We start from the raw sequence: 24,806 nt of genomic DNA on the forward strand, positions 1-24,806 counted from the left end.
TTAGAAACTCTCATTTTATAAATATTTATTTTCACAAGTTTGCCCCCTCCCGACTCTCTCCCCCTGGCTGGCCCTAGTCTTTTCTCTTTGGGGGGCCCCGTCCACCGCCCCCCACCCCCCATCTCTATGCTGACCCTGCCTCTCCCAAGATCTCTCTCCCTGTCTCTGTACACGGCTGTGACTGTCTCTCTCCATCTCTCTGCCTCTGTTGCTGTGGCAGGGGCGGGGGTGCGTTTTCTTGTCACTGTCTCTTTTTTCTCCACCTCCATTCTCTCTGCGGCCTGTGTCTCTCCCTGCCAGGGTGCGTCTCTGTCTCTGTCTCCCTGTCTCTCCCTCTCGCTGCGCTGTCCCTCCATCTCGGGTATCCCTCCCCCGTCTCTGTCTCCCCAGTCTCTCATCCAAGGACCCCAGCTCCCGCCCGCAGGAGTGGGAGGAGCCCTTTGAAGGTTCAGAGGGGAGAGGTCGTTTCCCTGACAACCGGCGGGCGACAGGCAGAGCCACAAGGGCTGCAGATTAAGAAGCCGGCTGCTGGCGGGCGGGGGCGGGAAGCCGCGGGAGCCCCGCCCAGGCCCCGCCCCCTTCCACACTGCTTGTTGGGGGCGCACCTGGGGTGCGTGGTCGGAGGAACGTGAGCTGGGCAGTGGGGGTCGGAGGGGGGTCAGGAGGAGGGGCCGTGGCAGGTAATCAATCAGTTAATCAATCAGTTAATCGGTTGGTGGGGCAATCAGTTACAGGCGCGCACAAAGGGAGAGTTTAAAGAGCTCGGGTGTGGAATGAGACGGAGTTGAGTTCTAATCCCTCCTGGGCTTTGTCCTGGCAGTGTGGTCCCGAGGGCTGTAAGTCCCTGCACACCTGGCCGGCCTCGGTCTCCCACCTGTGCAACGGGGCCACAGCAGCCCCTGCCAGCAGGGCAGACGCTCCAATGCCGGTCATCGTTGCCCTTGTCTATCCTTTAATTCACAGATGGAAAAGGGAGGCCCTGAGAGGTGAAGTGCCTGGTGGGCATGGAAAGGGACCTGGGGGCGGGGTTACCAGCCATTTAACTAGCTCAACAAAATTGACTTCCGCGGACTCGCTTTTTGTGAGCTGGGACCTAGGCTCAGAGGTGATCCGACCCTTCACAGCACTTGCCTCGGTGCCTGACCCAGAAGGGGTCCTCGGTTTGCACTGCCTGCTCCCTCTGTCTCTCCTCCCTGCCTGTCTCTTCTCCTCCAGGAGTGGGGAAACTGTATTCCAGCGAGGCCAGATGGATGGCATGGTTGCCTAGACCCCGGAGTTGAATGCCAGCCCCTCCCCTTAAGCGATTTCTGAGCCTGACACAGAAGCGCAAAAGAGCTGGGGAGAGGGAGCATATTCCTTAATAACGGAGGAATCCTCGGGCAGCATCCTCCGGGTCACCAGCTGGGTCTCTTGGCAGACGCTCCCTGCTCCCTGCAACTTCAAACCAGTGTGTCCTTTACTATAGGAACTCTTGTTTGTTTGTTTTTTTGAGCACAACCCTTCTGACAGGCGCCAGCTCCTCCTTGCCCCACCCGCCCTCCCTGAAGCTGGCTGGCGGCTGGACTGGAAGATGGTGAAGGGGCTGGTGGAACATTCCCCCCACCCCCGAAAGGACTGGGGAGTCATTGGGAAGGTGGCTATAATTTCCGCGGCCCCTTTAAGCCCGGCCTCCAGGCCTGTTGTCAGGAGGGCTCTGTTTGAAGCTCTCAGCTCTAATCCGGCTGCAGCAATGGGCAATAGCAATGCTCTCAAATCAGGGTCCTGGGGTTGCCCCAGAGGCAGGGACAGGCCTGGCTTGTGGAGCTCTCCTGGGACTGAAGGCAGCTGCAGGACCACCCCCTCCCTGTCCCCAGCTCCCCGCACCGGGCAGACACCACACACGTGCGCGCGCGCGCACACACACACACACACACACACACACACACCCCTCTCTGTGAAACAAACACACAAACTCATCCCCACAAACCCTGGGAGAGAGAATCCCATGGCTCCTACACGGACTGGCATTGGTGTCTGAGGCCTGTGGGATCCTAGCCCGAGGCCTGCCCTGCCCATGCCAGCCACCTTTCCTCTGCAGGAAGGATTTCTCTAGGACCCTATGATCCTCCCCAAAGGTTCTAGACTCTATCCTCCTTGAGCCCCAGGACACCCCAAGTGGGTTTAGAACCGGAACCCACCTAGGAACTGACAGGAAGAAAGGGCGGAGAGGTGGTGGGAGGGGCTGTCAGATCTTGAAGGAGGGGCGTTGGTCTAGATGCCCAACATGGCAGCTCGCTCTCCACTGGTGGAAGCGTTCTTATTCCCCCAGTTTACAGATGGGGAAGGTGAGGCTCGGAGCAGTAACACACCCAAGATCCCCCAGCTCGTGAGAGGAGCGGCTGGGATTTGGGCCACCTGTCAGGCTCTCACACGCTGCTGCACTTGCAGGCCGGGGTGGTTGAGAGCATCCCCACATCTTTCTGCGAATGCAGGTTTGGGGTTTCCCCATGCCGTCTGTGGTTGGCAGGACAGCTTGCATCTCTGCCTGGCACGTTATGGGTGCCCAGTTCACATTCCCTGGCTGATCGCATCTATGGAGAGAACAGAGAAGAGGGAGAGTGAGGAGGACCCTCGGTCAGGCTGTGCCCTCCGCAGCCAGTGGGTCTCACCATGGAGCCAGCAATCAGGCTGTGGGATAACTTGCACCTCAGGAGGCTCCAGGGGCAGGGAGGACACAAGAGGGACTAGAGGAGTCAAAGAGGCCAGTGCCTGAGACTTGGGGACCACCGTGTCAGACAAGGCATGGGATGGCATGCTGAGGCCTGGGGTCCAGTTCCAGAACCAGCTGTGTGACCTTGGGTCAGGCCCACTATCTCTCTGGGCCTCAGCAAAAATAAGGGAGCTGTGCTCCCTAATCTCCAAGGATCCTCCCAGGAGGACAGGTTGAGGAGTCTCTGAGCCTTTCATCCTCCACCAAACCTCCCTTGAGCACCAGCAGCTTCACGAGGCCGTGCTTGGGTGAGCTACGGACCTGCCCTGCGGAGAGTGAATGCCTGGTCCCGGGGAGCCAGAGTGCAAATGCCCCTCTCCCAGTGTTGGGCCATATGCCAACGGAGGAACTGAGCAGCTAGTAGTGGCCACATTTATACAGCACCTACCACAGGCTTTACCCCTGCTGCCTTGTTAAATCTATACAACAGCCTCATGCAGTAATTACCATTATTATCCCCATTTTACAGTTGAAGAAACTGAGGCCCAAACCTGTCCCAGTTCATACGGCTGGCAAGTGCGAGCCCAGGCAGATCCCAGCCTTGGGTTGCTGCAGCTGCCTTGATGGTTGTTAGAAAAGTCTTCCAAGTGGAGGCTTCCTAAGAGCTCCGTCTAGAAAGATCTTCCCAAATAGAAAAGGAGGCAGAGGGCGTGCCCTGAACAAAGGCGTGGTGCAAGGACTGAGGGGTCTGGCATGGTGTGATGGACAAGGAGGATGGGGTGAAGGCCTGTCATCACCTGAGGGGGTCTGTAGGGCGCTGTTCCAGTTGTCCACTGCGGTGTGATAAACCCCCAGTGCAGTGGTTTCAAGCTTTAGTTTATTAGTCTTTCTGGTGATGCCGGAGTTGATGGGGCTTAGCTGGGCAGGTTCTTGCTTGGAGTCTCTCATGCAGTTGTAGGCAGATAGCAGCTGAGGCCGGGGTCATCTGAAGGCTCCGCTGGGCTGGGTGCCCAGGATGGCCTCATCTTGCTGCTGCATCCTATGCCCTTTCCAGCAACCTAGACTGGATCTCTTGTGTCAAGACTCAAGGCTCCAAGAGGCAAGAGGTGAAGCTGCCAGGCCAGTTCTGGAACTGTTCCAGTGTCGCTTCTGCCGTCCTCACTGGTCAAAGCGGTCGCGTGGCCCACCCAGGCTGAAGGGAAGGGAGAATAGACCCCGCCTCTCGATGACGGGAGTGCCAAAGAATCTGTGGCCATGTTTAATGTGCCACAGATGCTAATACATATTTCATGGAAAGAGTGGAGTTCGTGGCTCAGTAAACTGTGGGCAAGGCTGGATTGAGCACAACTGAGTAGGGTTCTTTCTTGCGGGACTTCTCAGTGCCTTCATGGGCTGACGTGGACGGTTTGTTTCCAACACAGGGACAGAGCTTGTAGAATTTCCCAAATGATTTTGGTTTGCCTGCCAGGGGGATCCCATCTTGGGGCGGGGGTACCTGGCCTGGGAGGCTGGGGGACTGAGGCTCCTCTGAGCTCCCAGAACATTGCTCTAGAACCTCCAGGTCTGGCTTCCACAGTACCATGCATGGATGTGATGAGATGAAGCTGGCTCTGTCTCTGACTACTCCTACTCTCCTGGGGCATCCTGGGGCATCTGGGTGTGTGGCGAGCTGCCCGGGTCTGCTGGCCAGGGCCACCTCCCTGGGCAAGCGGAGCCAGGTCTCAGCAGCTCAGGTGATCAGAACCTTGGATCACCTGCCCCTGTCTCTTCTTCTTCCCTTCTGGCCCTGAGAAAGGGGCTTCCTCCCGTGGACCTCCTGGCACTCCCCTCTGTGGGGGTCGGCAGGGAGGCCGATGGGTGGCATGGGGCAGGGGAAGGGGTCTTGCAGCCTGACTGTGTGACCTTGCCCCAGCCTCCACCCAGGCTGAGCCTCAGTTTCCAGCTACTCACGTGGGGTGATGAAGGCCCCCTCACCAGCTGTGCGTGAGGACTCCACTCAAGGAGCTGGGCTTCACTGGTGTGTACTGGGAAGGCAGGCCCTGCACCTTGCAAGTTTCAGGCTCCAGCTCATGTCATTCTCTCTGGGCCTCAGTGTCCTCGTCTGTAAAATGGGGATGGTAATAGTACCCAAGTATGTTCCTGCTGAGAGAGGCTGGAGGGAGGATTTGATGAGATGCCGCCCCTACCTCAGCTCAAGGCAGCTCCAGCATCATTTGCGCTGGTGCCTTCTACCCCATCAGAGATTCCAGCCAGAGCCCTGTAGTGGAGGCCCGCGGCCACAGCAACAGGGGCCAGCATTTCCCAGCAGCCCCATGGGAGGACCACAGCTAGGGTGTGGGACATCCAGGGCACCCTGGAGAGCAGTCCTCTACACCTGCCCCTCTCTGCTGCCCACAGAGCGAGTGAGTCCCCCAAACTTCATCGCCCCCTCTCTGGGAACCACTGCCCACGGGTGGCACCCAGCCATCCTGCTTCCTCTCCTCCTCACGCCTCCCACAGTGTGCAGCCACTCTGCCTCCCTAGGGCATTGCACATCTGCGCCCCCTCCCAGCCACCGTGGCCCCCTCTACTGCTCCTCCGTCTCCCACCTGGAACACCACCCCAGCCTCTTCCAGGACCCCCTCCAGGACGGCCCCCAATGATCCACACTCCACAAAGGGCCCTGCAGTTCTGGTGAAGTGTCACCCCAGCCCACGATGACCCAGTAACGCAAATGCCCCCAATCGGCTCCTTCCCTTGGCTTTGAAGGCTCTGGGGACCTGCAGCCTCCCCGCCCCCCACCTCTGCTCCAGCCAGACCAGCTATCTTCTGGCCTCTGTGCCCTTGCACATGCGGTTCGGAGGACTGGAATTCTCTCTTGTGTCATCGGATCAGCTGTTCATTCTTTGGGACTCAGCCGGGGCTTTCTCTCCTCCGGGGAGGTGCCCCTGGCCCTCCTGTGCCACCGTCTGTCTACTCGTCTCTCACCTCCACTAGACTGTCCAGAGGGGCTGTGTCTTGTTTCTCTCTAATCCTCTAGCTTGGCTCAAGGCCTGCCTGGGAGATGGGGTCACTAGTGATGGTCAAAGGATGGCTCCATCCCACCCCATCCCACTCCAGCTCCATCCTCACACCCCACTCCTTCCCTGGGACCCATCTTCCTTTCCCTCTGTTCTCTCTGTGGGGTAGCATTGTGCTAAGGGTACCCACTTTGAAGTCACACGACCTGGGTCCTCATCCCACCTGCACCTCCTCGAGGCACTGAGCTTCAGTTCTTCATCTGCAGAATGGGGAGAACCACAGCACCTTCCTAAGGCTGTTGGAAAGATTAAGTGAAGAGTGTTTATCGTGTCCTTGGACATCATAGGAGTTGAGTAAATGTTAACTAATATTGTCCTTGTTCTGTATTATCCAGCCCAGCCTGTTGTAATCACCTCCTGGCCTGGGTCTGGGTCTCCTGTCACCACAGCTCTCTGCTCCAAGCTGCTCACAACTTGAATCGTTTCGTCTTCACTTAGAACACTCAATGGCTCCCCATTGCCTCCCCCAGGACATAAAAAGTCCAGCTAATTTTAAAAGCTCTTCATCACCTGTTTTTCCGGTGAGGCTGCCCTGACTAGTGGCCAAAAGAAGACCTTCCAGGAGGAAGGGGCTTCCTCCTGGCAGGCCCCTCCCCACCCCACCCCCCAGGGAGCTGGGGGACCCTGGATGGGCCCTTCACTTCCCAGCTGGCTCCCTCAGCTGCGAAGTGGAGCCAGTACCAGTGCCTTGTGCTGGTCCCCTCCTGGGGGTATAGGAGACGGGGACGCTGCGTGCAGAGGGCTTAGCCTGGCATAGGGACGTGCTGAGCACCAGAGCCTCGTGGCTGGCTCAGGCCAGCCCACAGCCCGGCACACAGGCTCTGGAGCGAGGCCGGAATCCACACTGATCCTCGTCTCCGCAGCGTTCCCATCTTTCCACGCTGACTATCACCCTGACTTGTGTTGTAGGGAAAGGCAGAGGACATTTGTTCTTTTTCTAAAGAAAATTACATTTTTCTCCATTTACGAAAGTAATACACGTTAACTGTGGATAATTTTGAAATTAAGATAAACCAAAGAGAAAAACTGAAATGATCTATAATTCATCACCCATCCGTAGCACTTTGAGTGCCTGAGCCTCTAGCCTCCAGACTTTGTACTGGGTATGCAGCATGAGCTCTGCTTTGAGCCCAGCAAGGGGATCACAGAACATTCTGGTTGGCAACCTGGTTCTTCCTTTCACCAGCAGAACTCAAACTTCTCCGCCACCCAAGGCCTCTACCCGCTGGTACCCAAAGAGTGCTCCCCAAGCAGCAGCTGTTAGAAGTGCAGGATCTTGGGGGCAGGGGAGGGGGTAGTTCCTTGGTGGCCTCGTGGTTGGGATTCCAGGCTTTCACTGCCCAGGTGCAACCCCTGGTCAGGTAACTGAGATCCTGCAAGCTGCGCTGCAGGGCAAACAAACAAACAAACAAGAAGTGCAGGATCTCAGCCCCGGGCCCCCAGAACTGCATGGCGCCAGGAGTCCCAGGAGACTCTTAGGCACAGAAGCAGGCCCGAAGCCCCCTTTCTAACAGCAGCTGAGTGCCCACCGTGTTGGTACGCTCACACTTATTTGAGCCAATCCCCTATTATTGAACACGGAGGTGGTTTCCAAGTTGTGATATCATAAATAAGGCCACAGAGAATAGCATCACGATAGCTAAACCCTGGGCACGCCGTGGGTATTTTCTGGGAGTGAGTATTAAGGAGCTTCCCCTGAAACCTGTTTCGTTCCCCTTCTCCCCAGAACATTCTGGTGGGGTGGGGACCATCTTCATCCCCATTCTGCAGGTGAATAAACTGAGGCTGGAGGCAGGGGTGACAACACTCGCCACGGTCCCACTTAAGCCGTCCTGGCCGGGTTTCCTTTCCTCCACACCCATCCTACTGACCTTTGCTGGAAGTGAGTTTGGGTCCAGTGTCAGCCTCTGTATGCACGTGTGGTCTCACGCCAGGCTGGGCACACAGCTGCTTCCGGGGGCGTCCGTGTCCCTGCCCAGTGGGACCAGTTTGCCCTGGTGACAGACGAGGCTTGCCTGTGTGGATGGGGCCACCTCACGCCACAGCGGGAACCTGGAGGGGCTGGTGGGCGGGGCTTCAGGGAGGGGACAGGAAATGGCGGAGGAGAAAGTGGGGCTTCCAGGTCAGCAGGGAGGGGGCTCAGGCCCAGAAGAGAGGAGGGAAGGACGACGGCAGGGGACCTTCCAGTGAGGTGGCAGGAGGCACAGCCATGTGACCGTGAATCCTTTTGGGGGAAACCCTTGGCGGGGAACAGAATGCCATGATGGCAGCGGATTCTATTAAAAGCAATTCTCATTACTGTACCGTTAATTATTAATAGGATTGGGCAAATAAAAGATGGGAAGACCCAGCTGGACCTGACTCAGATTCTGCCTCCCGGGCAAATGGCTTTTGGGTCCCATCCAGGAGACCCAGCCATGAACGTGCCTGTTGGAAAGTAACGACAACCCGCGGCTGCCACGGCGGGACGGGCACCACTTATATCTGCTTTGCAAAGATAAATGAAGGGAGCCCAGAAGGGGCAAACATGGGCCTCTGTCCATTCTCCCCAGCTGAGCTCTGAGGCCTAGTTAACCTGGCCATCAATTCCTGCAGACCTCATCCTTCTCTGAGCACTGCCCAGACATGGGGCTGTTCAGCCTCTAAGGAGATCCAGAGGGGAACTTTCTCCCTGTTGCAGCAGAAACCACAGTGAGAACTAGGCCAAGAAGGAGGGTCAAGTTTGGGCTGAGGAGACCCCAGAGAGAGAGACTTCGCCCCTCTCTCTTGCTCCCACCCTCCTTATCTACACAGAACTCCTATCCACCCTTCAGAGCCCAGCTCAGATGGCCTGTCCTTCAGGCGGCCCTACCCAGTCCCAGCTGTGCTAACAAATAAGGATACAGACACTGTTCCTGCACTCACGGGGCTGCCAGTCTGACAGGAGTCTAGTGAGGTGATTATTCAAATAATCATCACAAACCATGATGAAAACAGGCCCCGTGCTCTACAGCAGGGAAGTGGAAGCTGTGTACCACGAGGGCAGGAATCCTAACGATTTTATCTTCCTCTCCCCTAGACTACTTCCTTTCCCCTTACTTTTGCCTGGAGCAAAAGAAAGTTCTCAATAAATGTGTCTGATTTCACAGACTGCTAATTTGGGAGCACAAGAACAAGGTCTTCAAGATGCAGAGATCTCTGGAGAAGTCAGGTTTGCAGAGCGGAGGAAGGAAGAGGCGGGGGCCTGGGCCTTTTCCCTATTCCTCCATCTTTGCAGAACTCTCCTGTATTATTAGCTGATTTATCCTGACATCCACTAGGATGCCAAGCCGTGAACACACTACTTTTTTTGAATAAATAAATGTGCATGAATGAGTGAGTCTGAGCTTTAAAAAAAAAAAAAGCACTAAAAACCTGTGGACTTCTATATAAGATGACATGTAACTAGAAACCCTGATAGAGCCATTCTTAGTTTTCCACTAAATACCCATGAACGTAGTGAGAAATATGAAACCTTACGCATTGTGGGGAACAGCTGCCAGCCCCATGCCAGGATCTGGGAGGAGCCCATGCTGATGACAATAGTGGGGGTGGGGGGCCGGTGTTGGAGAGAGACCGGGGACAAAGGCAGGAAGGGGCTCAGAACCTCCTCCATCATTTGCCCCCAGTCAGAGACCCGGAATCCGTGCCAATCTGAAAACTGGATAGCTGTCCCTCTCCCACAGATGCTATTGGAGTAATGTCCCCTAGTCATTGAGAGAAAGTGGGCAAGCAGGGGGCTTTCATGGTGCATGGGATTCTGGGAAGCAAAGATGATCATTGTAGGGGGAGTGCGGGGGGAGAACACTAGGAAACTCCCCAGTAGCAGTGCATGCTGGGACTTTTGCTTATTTTATCTGTTCAGAAAATCCAGAGCGGATGCCACCTTCGTTCAGCAGGGCTGCAGTTGGCAGAACCTGCTGGAAACTGGGACATGGATTGAGCAAAGCCCACTTGATCCTATTGCCCAGACCCAACCCTGAGAATGGGATGGAACCACCAAACAAGTAATAAGAGGACAGGACCAGAGGCAATCCACACATCCTGTCTACTTAAAATCCTGGAGTGTGGGTTAATGTTTCTGTGTCTGAGGGACAATACGGAGGCAAAAGCATCAACCACAAAGGACTGTGAAAGAACACTGCTGAGCATGGAAAGGGATCAGCATTCTGCAACACTTGAGAGCAGGCGGCTGATAGCAGTTTCCTAAAGGAACCAGAAGACGTCAGGAAACGGTGTGGCAACCTTAACGGAAAGACGTGCTCTGCAAAACAGGAGCGGGAAAGCACAGGGCAGCCCCGACAGATGGGAAAAGGCAGCATGAGGCTCTAAAAAAAGGGACGTGGACGTGGACTGTGTAGTGCCTTGAACTGTGGTCTCCAAAAAGACCTGTCCAAGTCCTACCCCTTGGTAATTGCGAATGTAACCTTACTTGGGAAAAGGGTCTTTGCAGATATAATTAAGAATCTCAAGATGAGATCATCCTGGATGAACTGGGTGGGCCCTAAATCCAATGATAAGTGTCCATATTAAAAAAGAAACACAGACAGGAGAGAAACAGGAGGAGGCCGTGTGAAGGTAGCAGCAGAGATTGGAGTGATATAGCTACAAGCCAAGAAATGCCATAAGCCAGGAGAGGGGCATGGAACAGACTCACCCTCAGAGCCTCCAGAAGGAACCAACCCTGCTAACACCTGGATTTCAGACTTCTGGCCTCCAGAACTGTGAGAGAACACACTTCTGTTGTGTTAAAACCACCCAGTTGCCGTCGTTTCATATAGCTGCCCTAGGAAACTAAGACAGATGGGGTTAGGAAAGATCGCAAGGAGAGAAAAAACATAGTAGCAGAGTTCAAGTCCATACTAGAGACAGTGAAAAGCGGAAATTGAAATGCAGAAAATGCAATCAGTGATGGGGAGAGGCCAACCTTGAGACATTTTCTAAAAAGTGTGGCAGAAATCGAGAGATGAAAACAAAGCATGAGAAAGTCGTGAGGATTAGCAGACAGCAAACGCATAACTGGAATTCTTGGAAAAAAAAGGCTAGAATAAGAGATAACTTAGAATATAATGAGGAAAACTCACCTGTGCCTTAAAACCAAACAAAAAGATCTGAATATGCAGATTGCAAAGGTTCACTGCATTCTGGGGGAAAAAAATAGAGGCCTCTACTGAGACATTCTGGAAAACAATGTGATTTATACAAATAATGACAACTTGTATATGCCTGCAGGAAGGAGAGTGAGTTACTTATAAAAGAACAAACCCAGGCTGGTTTAGATTGTGACATGCTAAGTGATGAGGGAGCCATGTTTATGAGGTTTGGGGGAAATACTGAGCACTTGTTACCGAAAGATATGCTCCCATCAGCTGGGAGTCTAAGAATGATAACCCCTGTGTCTTAAGAAGTCTGAAACCAGCTAAAAAGCAGCAAGTCTAAAGATTTATTGTCAGTATCACTTCCAGACTAAAGACAAGTGTCAAAAATTGTTCTTAAATGACAAATCATAGAATGGAAAAATAATAATCTGACCATCTGAATCTAGAGCTTTAAGTCACATCAATGTGGATCAAAAGGGACCTGAGAGACCTCTTAAATAAGAGGGATTCAGGATGCACTGTTTCTCCTTGAATGATCAGGCAGCTACAAATGAAAGACTTTTATCAATGTAAGATAACTTCGAGTACAATTAGAAATGAAATAGCTACTAACCAAAGTCTGCAAAAGACTAAAGCAAAAAGTCAAAGTCCATAAAACAAAATGCAGGAACAAAAGGAAGTAGCTGAGAGGATGAAGAGAAAAAGGCGGAGACCAGCTTTTCCATAGAAGTGAGATGTGCAGGGTCAATGTTAACAATGAATGTAAATGCATGATGTTTTCCTAGTAAAATACCAAAGACTCTCAGATTGGATAAAACAAAAACTAAGATGGAAATCTAACTATACGGTGCTTGTAAGAAATACACTTAAAACCAAAGGACATGAAACAGTTAAAAATAAAAGATTGCGCAAAGCTACATGAGACAGGTTCAAGTCAAAGGAAAGCAAGGGTAGTAATATTCATATCAGACCAAGAATCACAGGCAAAAAGCAGGAGATAGGACAGAGGTCCTCTGAATTGATGAAGAGTACAAGTCACAGTAAAGATCTGATTGTCACAATCTTTTATGTCCTACATTGCATTAGACCTGACCAGAGGAAGTGATAACTTAGATACATAGAAAGGTAACAACAACAACAACAAAAAACACTGGAGGAGACTTAACATACTTCTGTCTTTGACATATTTACATAATGTTCTCCCCCTCCCATGTTTGTATAGGACTGGAAAAATATAATTATTAAGGTTGATTTAATAATTGAACTTTGTACCCGACAAATAAAAGATACTCATTTCTTTGCCAGAACCCATCAAACATTTATGAAAATTGATCATATATTAGGCCATAAAGAAAAATTCAATATAATCCTCAAAACACATATAATGAAAGCCCCATTCTTTTTTTTTAATTAATTAATTAATTTATTTTGTTTATTTATTTTTGGCTGCGTTGGGTCTTCGGTGCTGCGCACGGGCTTTCTCTGGTTGCGGTGAGCAGGGGCTACTCTTCGTTGCCGGTGCGCGTGCTTCTCATTGCGGTGGCTTCTCTTGTTGCGGAGCACGGGCTCTAGGTGCGCGGGCTTCAGCAGTTGCGGCACATGGGCTCAGTAGTTGTGGCTCGCGGGCTCTAGAGCGCAGGCTCAGTAGCTGTGGCGCATAGACTTAGTTGCTCCGCAGCATGTGGGATCTTCTCGGACCAGGGCTTGAACCCACCCGTGTCCCCTGCACTGGCAGGCAGATTCTTAAGCACTGCGCCACCAGGGAAGTCCCCGAAAGCCTCATTCTTTGACCACAATGCAATTAAGCTAGGAATTATTAACAAAAATTTAAATTAAAAAGCCAACCTTTTGAAAACTAATAACCATTTTTGTAAATAACTCTAAATAAAACCTACATGACAAGTTATTTTAAAGTAATAATGCTGCAAATACCACATATCTGAACACATGGGAAGGTGGTTAAAATGTAACAGGGAGGAAAATTCATAGCTCACTGATGTGAATTTTTTAAATAAGAAAGGGTGGAAGGCAAAAAAGATAAAAAGCAGAATTTAAGAAATTAGAGAAGAGAAAAATAGAAATAAAAGATAAATCAATGACTTGTTGTTGTTTTTTTTTGGTTTTTTTTGGTGGTACACGGGCCTCTCACTGTTGTGGCCTCTCCCGTTGCGGAGCACAGGCTCCGGACGCGCAGGCTCAGCGGCCATGGCTCATGGGCCCAGCCACTCCGTGGCATGTGGGATCTTCCTGGACCCGGGCATGAACCCGCGTCCCCTGCATCTGCAGGCAGACCCTCAACCACTGCACCACCAGGGAAGCCCCGATGACTTGTTTTTTTGGGCAGTCTAATAAATTAGGAAAACTTCTAGCAGATCCAATGATAGTAAGCAGAGAGAAATGAATGCACAATAGGAACAAATATTTTTTAAATTAATTATATTAAGTAAAACCTTATGATAATAAATTTGCAAATATGAATAAGCAGATATTTTTGTAGGAAAATACATATTACTAAAACCAATCCAACAAGTAGAAGAAAACCAAAAAAAATCTATTACTACAGAGTAAATTGAAAAGGTAGGTAGAGAGCTACTTCCTAGAGAAGTGTTGGTGCTGACACTTTTACTGGCAAATATTCAAATATTTCAAACATTCTGTTTCAGGATACAGGAAAGATAGAGAACTTCCCCAGCTATCTTAAAAATGTAGCATAGGGGCTTCCCTGGTGGCACAGTGGTTGGGAGTCTGCCTGCCTATGCAGGGGACACGGGTTCGTGCTCCAGTCCGGGAAGATCCCACATGCCACGGAGCGGCTAGGCCCGTGAGCCATGGCCACTGGGCCTGCGCGTCGGAGCCTGTGCTCCGCAACGGGAGAGGCCACAACAGCGAGAGGCCCGCGTACCACAAAAAAAAAAAAAAAAAAGTAGCAGAACCTTAAAACGAAGAGTTGGCAGATAGCACAAAACTATAGACCAGTCCTGCTTAAGAATATGACAAAAATCCTAAATAAAGCACCAGCAAATTATCCTGGTTGGGACTCTTTGTGGCAGAAGAAACAGAAATCTGCTCAAATGAGCTCAGAAAAGGGGAAGATTCCTTATAAAGATTCAGAGCCCTCATGGAATTAAAGAGGGAGACATGTATAGCTGAGCTCCATTGGAGACAGTAGCCATCAGGGCCTATGAATGTATGATTTCACCTTTTTCTTTACACTAGCATCCTCTGCTACTGATCAGACGGCCAGTGCCAATTGACTTTTCAAGTTGACTATTAGGGTCTTTCAGGGTCCCAAGTCTAAACTTAGCAATGAAAGGATGCTTCCTTAACATGGTTCTGGTGACATCTGCAATGTTTGCCAATCTTTCCAGTCCTCCTTCTAGGCTGGGATTGCACTTTCCACTGGGGTTAAGCAGGGCCATGTGAGCTACTGTGTGCCACTTCTGGGTAGAAGCACTTAATTGCTGGTACAAGACTCTCCTATTCCATATCCCTTGCTTCAGTAAGCACAGGAGCATTTGGTGATGTGGAGGTGCAAAGCTGAACCAGTCACAGCTGTCCTAGAGAACTGTCTGAACCCACAGCTAACTTAATATGAACAAGAAATAAACTTCTCGGAAGCCATGATATTTTGACATTATTTGTTACTGCAGCGTAATCTACTTATCCTGACTAATTCAATGACAAAGAATATCTATCTCAAGCCAAAAGCCAATATCATATTTAATGGTAAAATACTGGAAGCATTCTGAGCCATGTCCAGAATAAGGCAAGGATGCTTAATAATGCCTCTATAATTTTACATGGCTCTGAAAGTTCTAGACAATGCAATAAGACAAGAAACATATACAAAAGGACAACCACTAAAAAGAAGACAAAATTATTATTTGTGGATAATTGTCTACTTGAAAGCACAAAGGAAGCAAGTGAAAAAGTATTAGATATTAGAAGAGTTCTATGCAAGTAGTCAGTTATAAAATAAACATACAAAAAATCAGTAGCTTTCTTCCCTGCCTCCTCTTTTTTGCTCTCTATTGGACTGACTGCATTTTCTTCACTTCCCTTTTCACTCTGTCAGTATAAAAGTTATACATTCCATTTCTGCATTTTAGACGTTATCTTTACATTTTTATCAGGCATGATTGACTTAGTATAATCTAAATCAAAATTCTCCACCCTCCTCCTAGATAGACAAAGTCTTATAGTGATTTAACTCCAATTATAGCTTCCAGTCACCATGTATGATTTCCTAGTATTTTGGTTCCATCTTGTTTTGAGCCTACATTTGTTGTTATTATTATTAATTTTTACAGCCAACTCTTATTTAGATTTTACCTACATTTTAATATATTTGCTCATTGCTCATCACATACCTGATACAGGGTTTGATCTCCTTCCTCCGTAGATAATCCTTTATTTGTTCTTTCAGCAAAGCTCTGTGAGTGGTAAAGTTTCTCAGTCTTTGTCCAAAATGTCTTTATTTTGCTTTCACTCTTTAAAGGTAGTTTAGCTGAAAGACATTTTCAGTCGACAAATATTTTCTTTCATCATCTTGGATATATTATTACTATATTTTCTTTTGTTTTATTTTATTGTTGTTGATGTTTTTTGTTGTTTCTTTGCAGGCTGTGTGGGATTGTGGTCAAAGCGTATGACCTGGAGTTCTTGGCTGCCTAGGTCCGCATCCTGGCCCTGCCATTAATAATTGTGTAATTTTGTGCCCAAGTATCTACTGCTCACAATTCTGCTATTTGGGCTGGGATCAGTTGGGAAGTTCTTCTGCTAATCTCCCCTAGAGTCACTCATGTGGCTGTTCTCATCTGGGGTTTGAATGGGGTAAAGGGTTCAGATGGCCTCAGTCAAAAGCCTGACAGTTGGTGCTGGCTGTCAGGTAGGTCATCTCAATTCTCTTCCACCAGTATTCTACACTGGGTTTCTTGACAAGAGGGCAGAAGTGATCTAAGACAGCAAAACTAGAAGCTACAAGGCTCCTTAAGGTCTGGTTTTGGAAATCACACAACATCATCTTGGCTGCATTCTATCAGTCAAAGCAAGTCTCAAGGCCAGACCAGGCTCAAGGGTGGGGAAATAGACTAAGATTCTCCCTTGTGACAAGTGTGTCCTCTTGAAGGCAGGAGCAGCAAAGTCACATCACAAAAGGGTACTGTCAAGGGGAAGTGTGATTCTTCAGGGGCCATTATTGTAACAAGAATTACTAAAGTAACATGAAGTAATAAAGATTAGCTAAACTTTCTGTGCCTCAATTTTCCATTCTTAAAAGGTTTAAGAGTGTTATTTTGAAGACTTAAAGAGCTAGTGTGCAAAGTGCTGAGAGCACAGTTTTTCCTTCTGGTTGCTTTAAGTAATTTTCTTTGTCTTTAGTATTACATATTTAGTATCTATATCTAGGTGTAGATTAACTGTTTTTTATCCTTCTTGGAATTAATACACCTCTTAAATCTGAGGAGTTGTGTCTTTCATCACTATTGGAATATTCTCAGACATTATCATGTTGAATACATCTCTCCTCCATTCTCCTCATAATCTCCCTTCTTCTAGGTCTCCTCTAAGACATATGTCAGACCTCCTCACTCTATCCTGTTTGCTTCTATTTTTGGTCTTTCTATCTTTTTATCTTTGTAGGCTGCATTCTGAGTAATTTTCTCAGTTCTATCTTTAAGTTCATGAACATTTGTTCAGCTGTGTCTAATCTGCTATTTAACACACCCATTGAAAATTTAGTTTCAGTGGCTGTTTTTCATTCTTAGATCTTTGTTTTCCTTCAAATCTGCCTCTTTTTTAAGGTATCTTTTTATTTGCTTACGGTGCCTTTTTTCTTTTAATAATTTAACGCACACTTGGTTTATAGTCTCTTTCAGACTGTGCTATGATCTCACTTTCACACTGTGCTAATTCTCCCTTGTGGTAGATCATTTCCTCCTGTTGTTTCTATTTTTTATCTGTCAGCACCTCTTCACTGAGGATCTTGCCCCTTTTGGGGGTTGTATGTTACGGAATAGTTCCTGGCTCTGGTTTTCCCCTCCCAACTTCCAGGACCTAGGAGTTTCCCATTCTTTTTTTCAAGATTAATTATTTCTGTTGCTGTGCTAAGTTTTGTTGATGTTCCTTAGCATAAGGAGTGAGGGGAGTGTCACCATTAGCTCAGTCTGCTAGGTCACTGGAACCAGAAGTCAAATTGAATATATTATAAAGGTATCATTTAAAATCAATAGGGAAAATATGAACAATTTATTAAGTGGTATTAAGACAACTGTTCAATAATGGGGGGGAAAGCAATACACCTTAACATACACCATCACTAAAATAAATTGCAGAGATAACAAAAAATTAAATATAAAAGTGAAACTGTAAAAGGGCTAGATGAAAATAATGTCAGTGGGAAAAGCCTGATGGTAAAATGCTCTCGAAGCTTTGACTACAAAAAAATTTAAAAGTTATGTACATTGAAGAACTATGAGAAAACCCCCAAAGCAAGTGACCAATTAGGAAGATATTTACAAGATATAATAAAGGTTCAATATCCTTAATCTACAAAGAGCTCTCACACAAGCAGAAGAAGACAATTAATACCTAATAAGGAATTGAGCAAAGGACATGAATCAGTAAAACAATAAGAAAAATGGCCAACAAGCATGTGAAATAAGAATTGCAAAATAAGAAAAACAAATGACCAGCGAGCAGATGAAAATATGTTTCTCTTCACTGATAGTAAAAGAAAAGAACAGAACAGAACGCACTTTGAAGCAAGAGATCCTTTTTACCTTATCAACTTGGCCAAACATTTCAAAAAGATTAGAATATCCTGTGTGGTGAGGGGAAAAAGGAATTTTACACAACGCTCTTTCCTTGGTAGGAGTGTGTGTGGGTTCAGTGGTAGCCCCCTGAAGCCATGAGCATGTCCTAACCCCACAACCCATGAATGTTACCTCATTTGAAAAAAAGGGTCTTCGCTGATATAATTAAGGATCTTGAGATGAAGAGATCATCCTGGATTATAGGACAATGTCCTTGTAAGAGGCATATGGGGAAAAAATAGACAGAGGAAGAGGTGATATGACCACAGAGGCAGAGACTGGGGTGAGGGGGCTACGAGTCAACTGAAAGAAGCTAAGAGAGGAAATCCCCTGGCGGTCCAGTGGTTAGGACTCCACACTTTCACTGCCAAGGGTGTGGCTTCGATCCCTAGTTGGGGAACTAAGATCCCACAAGCCACGCGGTGTGGGCACCCCCCCCAAAAAAAACCAAAAAAGACAAAACCAAACCAAACCTGACACCCTGATTTTGGACTTCTAGCCTCCCGAACTGTGAGGGAATAAATTCCTTTATTTTAAGCCACCAAATTTGTGATAATTTGTCACGGCGGTCCTAGGACACTCACACCGTGTCATCAGAACATTTTCAGGAGGGCAATGTGGGAGTATGCAGACAGACTGGTCCTAAAACGTGCATACCTTTCCTAACATGGAAAACTTTTCTCCTAGAAATCACTCAAAATTAATAATTGAGCATTTGTTAAAGAATTCTCGGCAAGGATATTCACTAAAGGCTTCTTCGTTAAGGGAATTTGAATAAACAGCCTAAATGTTCGATGACAGAGGGTTGGCTAAGTAAATGATGGTTTTGCCATGTAACCATAAGGATAAAAAATAATAATACCTGAAGTGGATGGAATATTTTTGATGTGCTCCGCAAGGAATGAGTACTTTCTGTCTCTTGCCTCATGTAATTCTCACCACAAGGCTGTAAGGCAGTCAGCAGTAGCCCCACCACACAGAGGAGGATGGCAAGGTCAGAGGGTGGAGGCCACCTGCCCGACGTGACGTAAGCAAGGGGCCAATTCCTGACCCCAAGCCCTGTACTGTGCACATGTCCACCACGCAACAAGATGACTCATGGTGCAGCCAGCAGATCACCAGGTAACGGCACAGAGGGATCCTGCAGAGTGTCGAATGGAAAACAGCAGAGTGTCGGATGGAAAACAGCAGTTGAGCACGTCCTACTTTTGCAAAAATAAAAAGTGCATTCAACTTGCAGAGAAAAAAGGCTGGAAGGATTTACTATGCACGTTAACGGGGAGGTTACCTCGGGGGATGGATTTGGTGATTTTGATTTTCTACACGAACACGCACAGCTTTGGTAATCAGAACAAAATAATGAAAACCAAAACCACACCACCGGGCCTGTGCTGACCACACTGACCTCTGACTTTGCTCTGGGAGATGGGGAACAGCCAGTGCCGCAGCGGAGGGACCCCAGGCGCCTGACTCCCCCCCGCCCTTGGTCTTCTCCCCTCCGCTGCTGTCCACACCTTCCCTGCACCCGCTCTTCCGTGGGCATCGATTTTTCCATCCTTCAGAGAAGCGCCTGAGGAAAAGGAAAGAGCATCTCTGGATCAATGAGTAGAGTCCTGCAGCCCCGGTCAGGTGGTGTGTCGCGGTGGTCTGCGGGCTGTCTGTCACTGCCCTGCCCGGGACTCAAGGGGGAGGTTGGCTGGTGGGGGGAGAGTGAGCCTGGCTGGGCTTCCCCAGTGGCCCCGTGAGCGCGCCGTGTGCGCGCGCGCGTGTAGTGTAGGCGTGGTGGCGGGGGGATGTGTGAGATGTGTAATGGGGTGTGGGGCTGTATGCGGCGCAGGTGTGTGTGTGTGTGTGTGTGTGTGTGTGTGTGTGTGTGTGTGTATGAGATGGGGGTACAGTAGGGTCTGGGATAGGGTGGGGGGTGGTTTTGCCCCCTGCCAGCTGCCAGCGCTGATCGTTGCCTAGAGAAATGGGGAGCAGCCCAAGCCCCCTCTGGCAGGCTCCCATCAACTCACCCTCACGGCTCAGTGAGGAAGGTGCTGGTAGCCACCCACTGCCCAGGTAGAGAAACTGAGGGCTGTGTGTGGTGAGAAAAGGAGAGACAGGGAGGGGAGGGGGAGGGGAGAGAGAGCGTATCACTTGTGGCAGCTCCCAGACTGTGAACCAGACTCCTGTGTAAGGCACCAGCACTCACCTGTGCCGGGCGCTGGGAGTGGGGGCACAGACAGGAGACACCCGCCTTGGCCCCGCCCTTCGGGGCTCCCAGTGAGGGGAGGGAGTCGGTCTATGGGCACTCTTGGGCCAGAGATGGCCAGCATGGGTCAGCAGACACCTCCCCCACGCTCCTCAGGCCTGTCCGAGCTTCTCCTACCCACCACGCTAGCCTCTTCCTTCCGGTCAAACCGTCTCCTGACTTGTCACTTGACCAGAGCCTGGTCCCCTCACTCATGCAAACACACCTCCTCTCGGAAGTCCCCATGGACCAACCCCCAGCCCCACAGCTCCCTGTGCTTCTCCAGGGCCCCGGTGACAAACATCCTTGAAGATTTCAGTCCACTGTTTCCCGTCTGTCTTCTCCCAGCCTAGACTGTGAGCTCAGAGAAAGTCAGGCTGAAACTGTGGGTCCTCTTGGCTGGCTGTGCTGTGCCCACCCCCTGACCAGGCACCTAAAATGGCTCAACATATGCTTGTTGCATGAATGAATGAACCATGATAATTGCTAAGAAAAGAAGTATGCAGATGGTCTATGATGGAGTTCTGTGAGCATGGACTGGGTTTGTGTCCGCGTGCACGTGCGCTGAGGTGTGCTCACGTGTGGGTACGGTGCGTTCACGGACACGTGCACAAGTATGTGCGCGGGCACGGGTGCGTGCACGTGTGCACAGGCACCCAGTGCTTGCGTGTGTGTGTCACGCATGTGTGTGCATGTACTGGGGTCCACGCGTTTCTATGTGCCAGTGTGTGCAGGTGTGTGTTTACACCTGTGTCTGTTTATGCTGCTTCTTGCTCAGGGTTGGAGGAACGTCATCATCCTTCTCTCACATTTGTTCTCTCTCCATGACCTGCAGCCGACCTTGCCGCTTTTCGCTTTCTGCAGCCTCCAATCCCAGTCCCAGCAAAGACTCTAGCTCCAGCGGGGCTTCAGCGCTAACATTCCAGCCCATTCCACCACTCACGGCCCAGACGGTCCCTGGAACACAACAAACGTGTAATCTCGGCTGGAGGCTTTTGCCTCTTCCGCCTTCTCATCTGTAAAGTGGACACCAAGCTCACAGACACGCATAAAAGGCGCGGCCCAGGACCTGGTCTATAGTGAGCGTTCGACAAATGTTTCCCACCACGATGCTTCTGACGGTGATGGTGGTGACGACCTTCCCCTGGTGGCTGCAAACCAGGGTGACCCAGAGGACGCGGGGGAGGTAAGGCAAAGCAGCGCCCTGCCTGGGGCGGATGACTACATCCCACCCTCCTGGCCACGGGCTCCCAGAAAATGCTGCGGTGGAAGGAGTCAGGGGAATGAAGAGCAGACATGCAGCCCAAGTCCTCATCCCAGAGCTGCTTCCCTGGCCCGCTGCGGTCAGGGCGCATGGGTTCTCCCACAGCGGCTCTTCCGGCTGGCTCCACGCCAATCACACGTGAGGTATGTACTTGAAATCAAACCCCAGCTCCTCTTCGTGGCCTGCATACCCCTCCTTCCCTGTGCTCCAGCCACACAACTGTCTTTCTGCTCTTCTTACACGTGTTCCTGCCTCAGGGCCTTTGCATTTGCCATTCCCGCTATCTGGTGTACCGCATGGTCTTAGGGCTGGTCCCCCACCCCCCCCCACCCCCCCACCCCACCCCCCGCTCATCCTTCAGCTCAGAGGCCCCCTCCTCAGTACCCCCAGTCACGCACCATCACACCACTTATCAACAGCTAACATTATCTTAAAACGTGCATTTATCAGGCTATTGTGTCTTAATCACCACCTGGAAGGTACTCAACAAGGACTTGTAGGAAGGGAGAGAGGGCGGGGCCTGGCTCCTGGGATCCAAACCTCATAGTTCCATTTATTTAGCACTTACTATGCGCCAGGGTGTAGCCCAAAGTCTAGCCAGCTGGGTGACCCGGGGCAGCCTGCCCTACCTCTCAGGCCTCAGTTTCTCCATCTTTAGAGTGAAAGGCAGCCCCAAGTCTCTGGAGGGATCCTCATCTCCATTTTCACGGTGTCTCCAGCTCTCTGCAACCTGGCAGTCTGCAGAGCCTGGGAATGTGAGGCCTCTGGGGTCCGCAGCCTCCTGAGCCTGCCCTGCTCTCCCGCAACTTTTCAGTCCGACTTCACCTCCTCTGGGATGCCTCCCTGCCTCAGGCCTCTTCGGAGCCCTCAGCACACCATATTTTTTTTTTTTTTTTTGCGGTACGTGGGCCTCTCACTGCTGTGGCCTCTCCCGTTGCAGAGCACAGGGTCCGGACGCACAGGTTCAGCGGCCATGGCTCACGGGCCCAGCCGCTCCGCGGCATGTGGGATCCTCCCGGACCGGGGCACTAACCCGCGTCCCCTGCATCGGCAGGCGGACTCTCAACCACTGCGCCACCAGGGAAGCCCAGCACACCGTATTTTGATCGTTTACTTCTCTGGCATCCATTAGGCTATGAGCTCTGGGAGGCCTGGGACAAGTGTTTTCTTTCAGCATCCTAGCTCAGAAGGGGACACCCTGCAGGACCCCGGAACCTTACCCAGCGGAGACAAGGTCTGGGATGGGTCATCCAACTCTGCCACCAATTTGCTCACCCCTGGAAAGAAGCCACGCCCTTCTCTGTGTCTTCAGAAACACTGGTGCTATTTACTGCCCACCAAGAGCTCCAGACTTTGCAGCCCTTGCAATGCTATTCACAGCTTCTACCTGATGTCTGTCCAAAAGGCCCGACTCGACGAGCACCCCAGCATCTGTGCCTTTTTTGTTGAGACGGGGCCTGGTTTCTGAGTTTGTTTCAGCTGTGAGGGTCCCTGGGGCGCCTCTGCAGGAGGGGTGCGGCAAGGGCAGAACACTACGTGGGCAACCAGCTTCCCTGTTTTCGCTCTTCCCACCCAAGCCCCAGGGGTGGAAAACAAATCCACACTCGCCAGAAACCTGACTCGGCTGCCGAGCTGGAAAAGCTGGTTCTGGAAGGGAAGGCTGGGGGAGGGGGGCTTCCGAGGCCCCAGGGCCGCTGTCTGGGAGCTGTTCTCACCAGTCAAGTGGCCCTTGGCCTCCCAGGACGCCGTCACTTGGAGGTTCTCTCTCTGGGAGACGGGGGACTGGCTCTCATCCAAGGCCACCTGAGCAACGACCACTGCAGGGTCTTTGGCGTTCCAGGGAGCCACGGGGAAGGGCAGTCAGTGCAGACGGTGGGGAAGGGGAGAGGGCGAAAGGGCTCAAACGCTAAGTAAGGGTCCTTCGGGCTCTGGGCTAAACCCCGGGCCTAGCAGCAGGACTTGGCCAGCGCCCGGGGCCGCGGGGCTCGGCGGGCACACATCCGAGCACCGCTGGGTGCCTGCCCAGCACAGTGCCGGCCGGGGCGAGAAGAGGCGGAGGCGGCCCGAACCAGGGAAAGGGGAGGGAGCCTGGCCGCCGCTGGGCCTCGGGGACGCGAGCGACCCCAGCGACCGCCTGGCCCAGAGTGGCGATTCCTCCGCGGGGCCGCCAAGCACGCGCCCAGCTGCCGGGAACGCGCCGCGTGCGTGCGCCCAGCTCGCCGCCACCGGCATCAATTCCCGAGACGTCTGTGCATGTCTTTTTCTTTCACTAGAGGTTGCTCACTTTCACTTCTTGCTTCCTTTCCGCTCCTCCGCCAGCTCCGTGAGCGCGTGTGCGTTGTGTGTGTGTGGGGGGGGGGGGGGGGTGCGCGCGCCTGTCCGCGCGCTCCCGGCGGACGCTTACCCCGCCCGCGGGCAGGGCGCTCGGGGATCGCCGGGTGCCCGCCGCCTGGCGTCAGGCGCGACGTGGCCCAGCCGCCTAGCCCCCTACGGGAGCGTGAGAACCGGTTCCAACAGCCCCCAAAGCCCTGACCACCCTGCGTTGCCCTGGAAGATGGGGGTCCCAGGTGGAGCAGGCCGGAGAAAAGGCCTGGCCTCATCGCTGCGTCCCCCCTCCGCCCTCACCGACTTCTCTCACTTTCTGGGTCTTTAAAAAAAAGTAACAATTCGCCCCTGAAGCCGCTGCTACTTCTCCTGACTCCAGAAGCATCTCTCTGGGCCTCTCCACTCCAAACAGGAAATCAAGGCCAGGATGGATGGAACCTTGCTTCGCTGAGCAGGAAGCCACATCCCGTGGAGGCCAGAGCCTTTTGCTTGAGAAAGTAGGATTTGGATGGGGCTGAAAAGGGCCTCTTCGGCTTCCTTTCCGGGCCCAGCCTGCTGGTCTCCTTACTGTTCTTTTAGTGCATCTTGTGCAGGGGTCCCACCTCAGGGCCTTTGCACAGGCTCTGGGCTCCAACGGGCCAGAGACCTCCATTCCTCACTAGCTGTGTGACTTTAGGCAAATGACCTAACCTCTATGAAGCTTCATTTCCTTGCCTGTAAAATGGGCTCATAATAGGATGTTTGAAGGTTCAAAGTGATGCCCAGGGACTGAGCAGTTAGGGCACAGGGAAGGATATTTGGTTGGCCCAGGGCAGATGTGGGGATCGGGCAGAAGCCCAACCCCTTGGCTGGGTTACCTCCCCTCACTCTTTCAGGGAACCTCGTTACCACCCATCTCCCCAGTCCCTGCCAGGCCTTCTCAAGGCCTCATCAGCTGATCTTCACCCAAAACAATTCCCTGCCCCAACCCCTGCTGTGAGGACCAGCAGGAGGCAATAGAAAGGGGACCAGGTCAGAAGGCAGGAGAACTGGGTTCAAATTCTAGCAAATTCTGCCTCACTGTGTGATTCTTAGCGAGTTGCTTGGCGTCTCTGTGCCTAAATTTCTTTCTGTGTGAAACTGAGGCAGAAGGCTGTCTGGCCTACATCTCAGGACCCTTGGCAGACAAAGCAGCCTGTGGGTGGGATGTCATTCCAAGAAGTGAAAAGCCTCAGATAGAAGCATGTTGCTGCTGTAATTTACACCCATCCTCAGAGCATCAGCTCGGGCTTGAGGAATCAACTTGTCAGCTGGATCTGAGGGGTCCC

The 24,806-nt window shown here is 51.2% G+C and overlaps 1 long non-coding RNA gene across 14 annotated transcripts; it reads right to left on the minus strand.

The window, feature by feature from the left end:
• Window positions 1–108: 108 nt before the first annotated feature.
• On the minus strand, window positions 109–23,525 carry LOC109552439 (uncharacterized). 14 transcript variants are annotated; one of them, XR_012332708.1, is made up of 12 exons: window positions 22,450–23,427; window positions 20,720–20,867; window positions 19,083–19,247; window positions 18,540–18,818; window positions 15,236–15,372; window positions 10,851–10,910; window positions 7,620–10,560; window positions 5,879–5,984; window positions 4,640–4,790; window positions 3,487–3,881; window positions 2,178–2,570; window positions 109–1,437 (listed from the first exon to the last, which is right to left on the minus strand). It is a non-coding gene; the product is annotated as an uncharacterized lncRNA (long non-coding RNA). The 14 variants fall into 14 exon arrangements; XR_012332716.1 differs by lacking the exon at window positions 22,450–23,427 and adding an exon at window positions 23,459–23,525 and having other exon boundaries at window positions 109–2,570; XR_012332713.1 differs by having other exon boundaries at window positions 109–2,570; window positions 18,540–18,879; window positions 22,450–23,428.
• Between the last annotated feature and the right edge of the window lie 1,281 nt (window positions 23,526–24,806).

Source organism: Tursiops truncatus, chromosome 6 (assembly GCF_011762595.2).
Source record: "Tursiops truncatus isolate mTurTru1 chromosome 6, mTurTru1.mat.Y, whole genome shotgun sequence".
NCBI lineage: Eukaryota > Metazoa > Chordata > Mammalia > Artiodactyla > Delphinidae > Tursiops > Tursiops truncatus.